We start from the raw sequence: 11,041 nt of genomic DNA on the forward strand, positions 1-11,041 counted from the left end.
CTAGTTTGGATATGCACATAACAATCTGAAGAAATGATCAATCCTCTTTGACTGAGAAGGGTTTAATTTTATTTGTGAGAAATAAATATATCTTTTCTAAATATAAGAATTTGACGACACTTTATTGCAATGCATTTACACTGCAAATTTTAATTTTTCTTAATTTTGTGTTTTGAAATAACAGTTGGATGGATTTTATTTAATTCAAATTAAATTAATTAAAATCTGGATGGAATTTAATTAAATCAAATTTTCTTAATATACAATTGTTCTCTTTCATATGATTCTGAATTAAATTCAATCAAATTAATTAAAATCTGGATGCATTTTAATTAAATCAAATTTTCTTAATATACAATTTGTTCTCTTTCTTATGATTCTGAATTAACAATCCAGTAATTATGACAAAAGACATGTTGACAGAGTTACGTATTGATTTTTTTCTTTTTGAAATCAAATGTCCAGTTAGCGTTTTGCGAAAAATATACTGCATGCGCACTCTTCTGCAAAACAATGCTACCCATTGTAGTGCCTGGCAAATTATCCAATCAAAATAAACTGAGTTGTTTTTTTGTTTTTTTTGTAATTGAATTAAAAATCTGATTCTTTAAATTAGTGTTTTGAAAAGAAAAGTTTTATGGAAAAAATAGACCGGATGAAATATTTAATTTATTTTTTAATTGATATATGACTGCATGTATTCTTTCATACAAATTTCAATTAACAGTCTACAGCACTTAATTATGTCTGGGGACTCTTTCGACAAAGTTGTACGTATTGATAATTTTTTATCGAACGACTAGTTTGGACAAGCAAAAATATTCTGAAGAAATCAACACTCCTTTTTGACTGGTGAGTAATTTTATTTTCACCCGCAAGCATATTAATGCTTCGTATCTTCATAATTTACCTATACCTATATTGCACTGCACTACAATGTAATGGCAATCAAACATTCAGAAGTCCAATTTTGTTTTGTACACGGTTGGGATAAATTCATAACGTCACTCCATACCTCAAAAAAAAAAAATCAATAAAAATAAAAATTGAACAGCCCCACAACGTTTACATATTTCATAGTAGAATTTATCGATTATAATGTTTGATTCTCCATCATTTCGAGCAAGAGTGGTCTAAATATACCTTCCACATGTAAAACCCTGAAAAACTAAAATTTCAATTGAACTATAATTCATCTTTTTTGAGAGCAATGGACGATCCCTTTAAGCAAGATCGGTCCTCTGTTCATACAAGAACACAATTGGCCACACTAAATAGTCCACATCTGGGGCTGGGGCATTCCGAGAAATCATTATATCGGAAGAAAATGGTGAACCTGGCCTCACTTTGAAAGTTACTGATAATGGTCTGTCCTGTATGGCAGAAATCCACGCGCACTTCAGACAAAGTTTGATGAAAAGATGCACTTTGACTGCCTTTAAATGGGCCTTCAGATGTGGTTTTTCCGTTAAGAAAAACAACTGAAAAAAAATATATGTACTCGTAGTTACAAGTTACATAGATATGAGGCACCGTTTTGGTATTTACTGCCAAAAAGTGATATAGTATTCGAATAGGTGATATCACTTACTAGTATTCAAATTGGTGAGATCATTAATTCATTTCCAATAGGTGATATCATCTATTTGAATTAGTGATATTACCTATTGGAAATGAATAGGTGATATATCACCCATTCGTGCCAAATAGGTGATATCACCAATTCGAATAAGTGATATCACCCATTCGAATAGGTGAAATCACCTATTTGAATTTCTTGAAATAAATAATGAATGCTCCCTAGACTGTATACTTTACCACCAAGAAACTATTCGAATAAATGATATCATCTATTTGAAAAGAAAAGGTGATATCAGCTAATTAGTGATATCACCTTTTCTAATAGGTGATATCACCGATTCAAATCAAAAACTGTAGATGATATTACTTATTCAAAATCTGTATAGGTGACATCATTGATTCAAATAGGTGATATTATAGTTTGCAATTAAGTGTGAAGTTTTACGTTATGTCACGATCTAGTTGACATCTGCGCTAAAGGTAAATTGTACACGCCTCCTAACCGCAAGCTTTACGACTGGAACTTTCTTCTTATCCCTGATTGGTTGCTCGTGCAGCAAACTATTTCAGTGTCAATGTTGATTTTGGTTTGAACACATTTCATTATGTAGCAATTACATAAACGGATTGGGCAGCAGGCATAGCCTATATAAGCCCTCTCCACAGGTACAAGGTTAATTAATACACATATAGTAACAGGTTCATATGTCACTAATAAGTTATATTTAACTAACACAAATTTAAATAGAATTTAGGAGAAAGTACAAAAAAGTACATAGAGAAAAAGAAAAAAATACGTTGTCGTTGTTGATAGTATATGTTTGACCAATCATGTTTACGCTGGAAGCATCTGACGGGAAAGATCGTGACGTAACACCAAACTTCACACTTAACTGAAATTAATAATGCCACTTTTTGACAGTAAATGCGAAAACGGTGCATGCCTCATACAAAGATGCAGAGCTAACAAAAGGAACGCAATCTTTATATTCTCTCAAAGGGTTTTAGAGATTAGAGATGGCTTTGGTTTATGTGAAAGGGATCGAATTTCTTATACTAGTATATAGGATCCAGTACAAGATTAAAATGTTTGGATGATTATGTTGAAAATTGGTTGTCCATCCAAATTGTTTTTTTGACCAGTAAGGAACAGTTCTGCACAACCAAGGTGAAAAAAAGTGCTCCTTAAATAATAGGAAAACGTATAATATTGTAGTGAGTCTAACCGCTTAACTTGTGTTTATTTTTTGTTCATAGACCTATCATAACTCATAAGTAATTGTACGCTCTTTAAATAAAAATAACCCAGACTTTGTACTTTGAATACCTGTTCAATTACTGGAACTATCTGAGGGTTTACTGATCTCCTGAGTCTAGAGAGTTCTAACGATACTTGTTGGTCAGTTTGTTCCGTAGACTGGGGTATACGAATCTGTGAAAATCATTATAATTATATCAGTGTTCAACATATTCAACATTTCTATAAAATTCTATACAAACGATGTCCGCAAAATATCGAGCAAGAATATGTATACACTATACACTTATGTTTATAACATTTTTAAAAAGTCTGCCTTATTTGAAACTTCTCTGAGGAATTCCAGTTAGTTTCCCAGAAAATGAAACATCAAATGGACATTTCTATTACTTTTTTCGATGTCATCAGGTACCAAATAAATAAACAATAAAACAAAACTAATGTTGACTAAAACTGAATGATAACCTTTTTCAGTAGATGTTGGTTTGAAGTAGGAACAAACAAGGTGTCGGTTAGATCTCTAAGATGTTCGCTAGACAGGTTTTCACAGAATTCAAAACAATCCTGTAAACAAGAATTCCGGTGCAGTATTTTAGATTTAAATGTCTAGAGTTTGAATACCGCGTTACTTGTAAATGCAATAGTTTAAGTATGCACTTCCCCGACCTTTCCATTATTTCTCGTACAAAATTAGAGCTTTTTACCATGATTTTACATAATGTTTGAAATGACATTCAGCTGAAGCTGAGCTGAAAACTCAAGCGAACTTTACTGATAACATGTTGTCTGTTGTCCATCTGTAAAATGTTAACATTTTAAACTTTATTCAGTATCAATGGGCAATTTTCAACCAAACCATTCACAAAGGTATTCAGGTTACTCTACGCGCTTTCATAGTGTAAATTTGGTGGAATCTTTTCAAAATTATCTCAAGAACAATTAAATGGGCAAAACAGTTGAAATTCATGTGGAACGTTTATTAAATAAAGTACAAATTCAAGTTAGTTCAAATCACGACCTCTAGGAAGTTTATAGAAAAAAAGTACTTTGAATCTTAATCTTGAAAAAATAATTAAAGCCCTGTTTCTATACATGTACAATTGTCGGCATCCTCACTCTCTGTAGTTGTAAAAGTTTTATTACATTTATGTACAGTGTAACCTGTCTAACCTGGACACCGAACTGTTCGCCAGTTGTTGGATAAGACAACATTCAGCCATACAAGACAATATTTTAAACAAATGAATTAACTGAAAAAAGACAAAGTTTACTTTGTATTAGGCAAGATTTTAGATTATACAGCATTCGGATTAAACAAGTTTCACTGTATTACAAGTATTTAACATGACAGAAACAACCTGAAGAATTTTAAGCAGTTCCTCTGTGGCCTCTCTTTCTCTGAGTTTTTTCTTGTAAATGAAGAATTCAAAGGCAGGCTGCCACTCTGTGTTGTATATTTCTGATAATAATTCAGCTACATTTTCGGGTCTATCAGAAAACGAAGAAAAACAAATATGTTTCATTTAAACTGTTTAGATGTAAACATTTAAGGTGCATTACTATGTATTGATCAAAACATACAAAAACGTTCGTTTGTTTGCTGTTGAGCGTCCCACTCGAGAATTTTTTTAATCATATGAAGACACCGCTACCTAGTAATTTTATCCTATATTCGGCATTTAGGACCATTGAACAGCAAGTGATCTTTTTCGTGCCAGCACCTACTTCAACATGGGAAATCGGTTTATATGGTCTTATCCGAAGGAGCGGTCTCGACCTCCCACGGTGGGATTCGAACCCGCGATGTAAGGATCAACTCACATACATCATGTAAAAGTCAGCCAATATCACAAGGAAGTTTCATCAAGTTTTTGTTAAATTAGAACGAGGTCTTTAAGTTAAGGGAACCGACTGAAGTTTCTTAAATAAAAACAAAACATGTCCCATGAACTGAATTTCTATTCCTACCTAGCAGTAGTGATCTCTATCGGGTGAAGTACAGGTAGCCCTCTCGCCGTCCCCTCTTTTTCAAGGTCAAGGTTGGCCAACCTAAGTCTTTCTACTTCTGATTTTAATTCAGAAATAAGTTCCTCCCTGTTTATAAAGGTAAGACGTTTTCATGGATATTTATTGCATAATGAATGCGTGGCGTGGCTCGAAACAATTAATTGATAAAGAGATATTTTTCAGAGTTTATCGGTATATGCTGTGATAAAATTAAGTCTAACCTTGACTGATCCCCTTTATTTGTGTTCTGCAATATATGAAATACTTTTGGAATGTAGAATCTTTGAATATTTAAAAGCTATCACTATATGCAAGTATGTCAAAAATATTTTTTTTAAGTTAAACATTAAAACTTAAAGAAATCACGCTTTTACTATACCTAAAAAATACAAAATTGTACATTATTGTAGAAGCAAGCTAGATTAATACGGGTTACATTGGCCTTACTTGGGGCTTTTCCTCTTCTGTTTTATAGTCTATGTTTTCTTCTACCCACTGTAAAAATCACAAACATATGATTAAATATAAAACAAGAACTAAATACTATATAATGATTAGAGAAAATAAGATACTAAATTAAGGACAGATGGATATAAAAAAAATGGATGTCTGGTTTGGTGTATATTTTTAACCTATTTCGTTTATGAATAATTAAATTGGGATAGAACACAGATTAAAATGTGTCAAAATGAAGAAAACTGAATTACATTTATTTTTATACATTTGGGAGACTTGGAAAAAATCTTATGCCTAAAAATTGAAGGAATCAGTGGATGATGTGACTTTATTTGACCTTTGTCCACTTTACATGACCTTGACCTTTATTTTTCCAAAGGTGTTCTATGAATTTTAAATTCCTTATTTTCAAAGTTATAGACTGAAATAGTAAGGAAAAATCCCCCCAAAGAAATTGACTAAAAATAAAACGCTATATGCTACTTAACAGCCATTTTTCAACCCAGTCAAAAAGAAATTCACAACTCCATAATTTCTTAAGAAGCAAGAAAAAACTGAATTCCTTCATGATAAAGGTGGGGTCCACATTTTCTAATGGGGTGGTGGTGGTGGTGTCCCAATGCCAAAGTCATTTATTATTTGATAGAGTACATATCTTAATACTTCTGCTACCTAAGGACCCCCACCCCCTTTCCATATCAAGACCTCTAGTTCTGCCAATCTCCACAAATAAATTTTATACAAAATGCCAACTGAAGCTATAGTTTTATTTTTCCTTTTAAAAACACGAGGATTTTATCATTTGTTATATGTACTTACATTTCTCTCGGCCTCCAAGAGCGCGTCTCTAAATGGTGCGCTATTCACAATCAATGTGCCACTTTTAAAATTTCTTACGCAAGCAACAATAGGCTCTGCCCAGTGAGCAAAATTGTCATCTGGACTTGCACTTTGCGATGATCGCAGGTCGTCGCTAGGTCTGCGATTATCTAAAAAAAATCATTTTTTTTAAATGGGGATGAAAATAATTAAACATGGAAAGTCTTATTTTATCAACAGTCTGTAATATGCATCTTGGCATATACGTGAATTTTTATCAGTCAATTAACTTTATGGTTAGGTAAACTATAAAGCTTTGATATTTTGTAAATGGTATATTTAAAAAAAAACTTTTAACTCTAGCAACTGACCGCATAGACTTTCGTCCTGTTTGTCTGTCCGCAATTATATCTCTTAATTTTAAAGGAATGTTTTGAGAAAAATGGAAACAAGGTATTTGATTCAGGTTTGTTCATATCTCCAACCGTAGAGAAAGGTTTTCATGCAATTTACAATTTTCCCCGCGTATGGAAAGGGTTCATTTTTACGCAGATCTCGTCAATGGATAAGAGTACAACCAATTACAATTTGACGCACAATATTATGGAAGGGAATTACCGCCAAAAGTCTATGTATCTTGCTTTTATTCTTATTCTGCCTACTTCTTTATGCTTTGTTATTATTGTAATTATATGTCACTTTATTGTTTTCATATTCGTCTTTATTACATTTCACTTTGACTTTTATCCTTCTTCATTTTGTCTTTACTTCTATGTTGCTTTATTCTTGTAAATTCATTTTACTTTCTTTTAAATTGATACAGCTTCTTAAATGATTATATCTATTACAAACGTTAACTCAATCACGCAAACAATGAAGCATATTCAATGAAGACGAATACAAGTTGTCCGAATTTAGTGCCGCATTATAACACTAGGTGGCAGGGTTGTTCGCTACAGAGTGTTGGTAAAATTAGGTAAGCAAACCCGGGCCGGGGTTATTCGAGTTTTTTTTAATTTTCTGCCTTAATACTTTATCAATCAAACTTAAATTTTTAAATGACTGATGTTTGTTATAAGTTCAGATATGTACCCGATACATGCCATTCCCTCCGAAGTCTCTCTAGATGGTAAGATTTCCCCTGGAAGACTGACTACATAGTGACTGATGCTTCCTTCGGAAGACTATACAGTGGGACTTCCACCGGGGAAGTTTCAATACAAAGCTAGTCTTCCGTGGGAAATCTCGCTATATATAGCAATTCGCCCCCATTTGTAGCAACCCCTTTCCCGAATAGTTTTTTTTTAAATCGTAAAACAATGTATATATATATACTAACGTTTTCAGTTTTTGAAGAAAAGTTATCCGTTCTATATGAATAAATATTTAAATACTAGTAATATCATTTTAATAGTGTTTTATTATTAAATCATTTTAACCATTTAGTTAAACATAGATAATCTTCACGAGTACATATGGATAATTACTCCCCCCCCCCCAGGATGCAGTCACTCGCGTGGCACTGTGGTTACGGCGTCTGCTCTATTTTGAGTCACGAAGTACAGTAGTAAGGAGTCGACCAATACGTCGTGGGTTCGAATCCCACTATAGGACGTGGAGTTCGGTCCTTCGGATGAGATCTAGACCGTATTATCCGAGGTCCCGTGTCGCAGTAGGTGCTGGCACGAAAAAAGATCCCTCACTGCTCAATGGCTATAAGTGCCGAGTATATTGGAAAAAATTGCAGCTCTCCATCGGTAAGAGGTGGCTTCTTCATTTGAGTGAAAAATTCTCGAAAAGGAAATTATACAATATACAGTCACACCACCAAAGTCTCAATATATATACTGACTTCCGGGTGGACGACCTCCTATGGGGTAATTTTCATCGGTAGAGGGGAGGGTGGCCACGAAACATTTTCCTAAACGTAACTTTTTATTACTGGAAAAGTTCAGCGAAAGGCTTGTTGCCCCCATCCCTTACACTTTTTGTTGCAGTACTAATAGTCAATTTATATATTAAAAGTCATGTACTTAGTGGCATATGAGTAAAATTTATTACTGAAAAAAGTTGACGACCCTCCTTCACCATCACCAAATAGAATTTTCGAGTTTAAAGATTTTTTTTAGCTCTCCTGGTTGATGACAAACACGGTGCGTACTAAAGATATTTCTTTCTTTATTGAAAAGTGCTATTTTAATATAAAATATTAACGCAGAAAAAAAAACCGGGGTGTTTCTAGTATGTCTGGTTGCATGTAGTCTGGTTCCGACTTCGCCTTCCATGCGCGGATCTAGAGGGGGGAGGGGGGGGGTAGGACCCCCTGGAGATTACAAGGTTACTAAAACAAGGAAAAAAGTTACACCCCCCCCCCCTACGAAATAGAATTTTGACGTTTGAGCGAGTTTAGGTTTTTTTTTCTTCTTTTTATGCTTGTCACGAAAATTCTGGGATTGGATTATTTTTTGACTGGGTTGCCCCCCCCCTTGAAAAAAATTCTGGATCCAAGCCTGCCTACCCATAACGCTCCTCACTCCTTTGCAAAGCCCTATCCCTAGAATCACGCGCATCAGCAGTTACTATCTGTCGTGAAATAAAGTTCAGTTCAGTGGAAGCCAATTTGTAACGGTTAAGTAGTATCAAAATATTTAACATTTTTATATCAATTAAACTGAAATTCATATATCAAACAAATAACTTTAGCAGAGTTATATTTTTCATGCGAGAGAACAGTGACGTAGCATCGTTTTTGAAAGTAGGGAGGGGGGCAACAAGAGAATAAATATTCAAGCTACCCAGCTGAAAACAACTTGACAAGCGCAAAATAAACCCCAGGAAATTGTCCAAACTTGAAAATACATAAGCGTCGGAACCGGGGAAGGGGGGGGGGCTTAGCCCCACTTCTTTCCAAAGATAGACTTAGTATAGACATTGAACATTCCTGCGTGGGTTTAGCCCCCCCCCCCCCCCCCACACACACTTTCCATGGACACGATGCAGTAAAGGTTTAAAATGGGGAAAGTGGTGGAATTTGGAAAAAAAAAAACTTTTTGCACTAGAGTTCGAACCTTCACCCCCTCCTCACGAAATAGGATTTTTGTATTTGGAAAATGGACATTGGAAATTTCTTTCTTTTTTTTTTTTTTTTTTTTTTGCTTGTCAGGTTTTTTTTCTGAAGGTCTAAAAAAAAAATCTTACACTTACCCCCCCCCCCCAACTTTCAATTAGCTTCCAACGCCAATGAAATCCTATTTCGGGGGCGGGGTAGGTTTTGAGTTAGATTCAACTTCTGCTATAGTATCAAATTTAAATTTTCTTCCTACTACACGTACTACATTAACTTATTTGACCCTTACTCTTACAAAAAGTGGGTCGGCCTTTTAATGAACATATTCAGTATAGTATAAAGTTATGTCTGATAAAAGAGGCCGTTATTCCTGTGTGCCCAGAGAAAATAAATATGGAGTTTCCATCATTGGATCGGGTGATCGGATACGGCCTTCAGAAAGTTCGATTGATAAAGTATTAAGGCGTATTGAAGAATCTCAAATAACCCGACCCGGGTTTGCTTACCTAATTTTACCAACACTCTTAGCGAACACCACACCACCTAGCGTTATAATGCGGCACTAAATTTTGACGGTTTGACAAATTCCATTCGTCTTCATTGAATATGCTTCATTGTTAGCGTGATTGAATTAACAGAGATAATGCTAATAATTTATTTAAGAAATTGTTTAAGTTTAAAAGAAAGTAGAATGAATTTACAAGAATAAAGCAACATAGAAGTAAAGACAAAATGAAGAAGGATAAAAGTCAAAGTGAAATGTAATAAAGACGAATATGAAAACAATAAAGTGACATATAATTACAATAATAACAAAGCATAAAGAAGTAGGCAGAATAAGAATAAAAGCAAGATACATAGACTTTTGGCGGTAATTCCCTTCCATACAATATCAGAATATATATCTATAAACCTCTAGGTGTCAAGTTGTCAGGTGTGGCTAGAAAATGCAAGAATTTGAAAGTATTTGTGCTTAAAGTATAACCTCTTAAATAATTTTCTTCGAGCACACTTTTGATAGATATGTGAAATGGTTAGCAATGAGGCTTTTTTGAATTCTATATATGATAAACTGTAAGCAATGTGACTTATAAATATCATATTTCGAATTCGCCGAATATTGTCCTATTTGTATGACAAAAGCAAAGTTAATTTGTACAAGGCATATCTAATACGGAATTCTTTACCACCATGCGATTCTCAACAACACTAAAAAGCATACTTTCTCTTGTCAGTTTGAAACCCTTCTTATTGTTAAAAATAATTATCTTACCTTGACATCCCAGATGATTTTTATACGATAAATTTGCAACTTGATTAAACTATAATATCTATATGAGCTGCTGCTGCATTTGTATATCTTACAAATTCATGTAAAACATTATAGTATAGTATATAAAACAAAGGACTGAACTTAACTGGCTGATACCTCGTCTATAGTGATCCATCCTTGTTAAATGGGCACACACCCTTGTATCTTTCTATATCACCATTTCTGGCCTTGGCTCAGTGATTTTTCATGCTTTATGAACTTGTTCCTTTTCAATACCATAAATGCGGAATTCTATCTACCCTGTGTTGTAATTCGACACACCGAGAACAATCTAGTTCGTCAATAACACAAACCGTCATTTAAATGCTGTTATTGAGTTTTTCGCTCCTTATAGACTTGCAATTCCTGCAAGCTCACGAGGCGTATAGGAAACAACGCTCACCTGGGCCATTTTAACCCTTGTCAGGGACCTTTATATAAAGCTTTTACTATCTATACCCATTTAAATCTTGATACTAGTAACCTATTATAGTTGCATTCTTGCTCCAGGACCTCTGCTGTTTTTTAACAGGTTTAAAAT

General features: G+C 34.1%; 1 pseudogene; it reads right to left on the reverse strand.

Moving 5' to 3' along the window:
* Window positions 1–1,015: 1,015 nt before the first annotated feature.
* Window positions 1,016–10,848, reverse strand: LOC134283174 (uncharacterized; annotated as a pseudogene).
* Between the last annotated feature and the right edge of the window lie 193 nt (window positions 10,849–11,041).

This window comes from Saccostrea cucullata, unplaced genomic scaffold (genome assembly GCF_032062105.1).
Source record: "Saccostrea cucullata isolate Sc308-1 unplaced genomic scaffold, CSIRO_AGI_Scuc_v1 ctg17349, whole genome shotgun sequence".
In the NCBI taxonomy this organism is placed as follows: domain Eukaryota; kingdom Metazoa; phylum Mollusca; class Bivalvia; order Ostreida; family Ostreidae; genus Saccostrea; species Saccostrea cuccullata.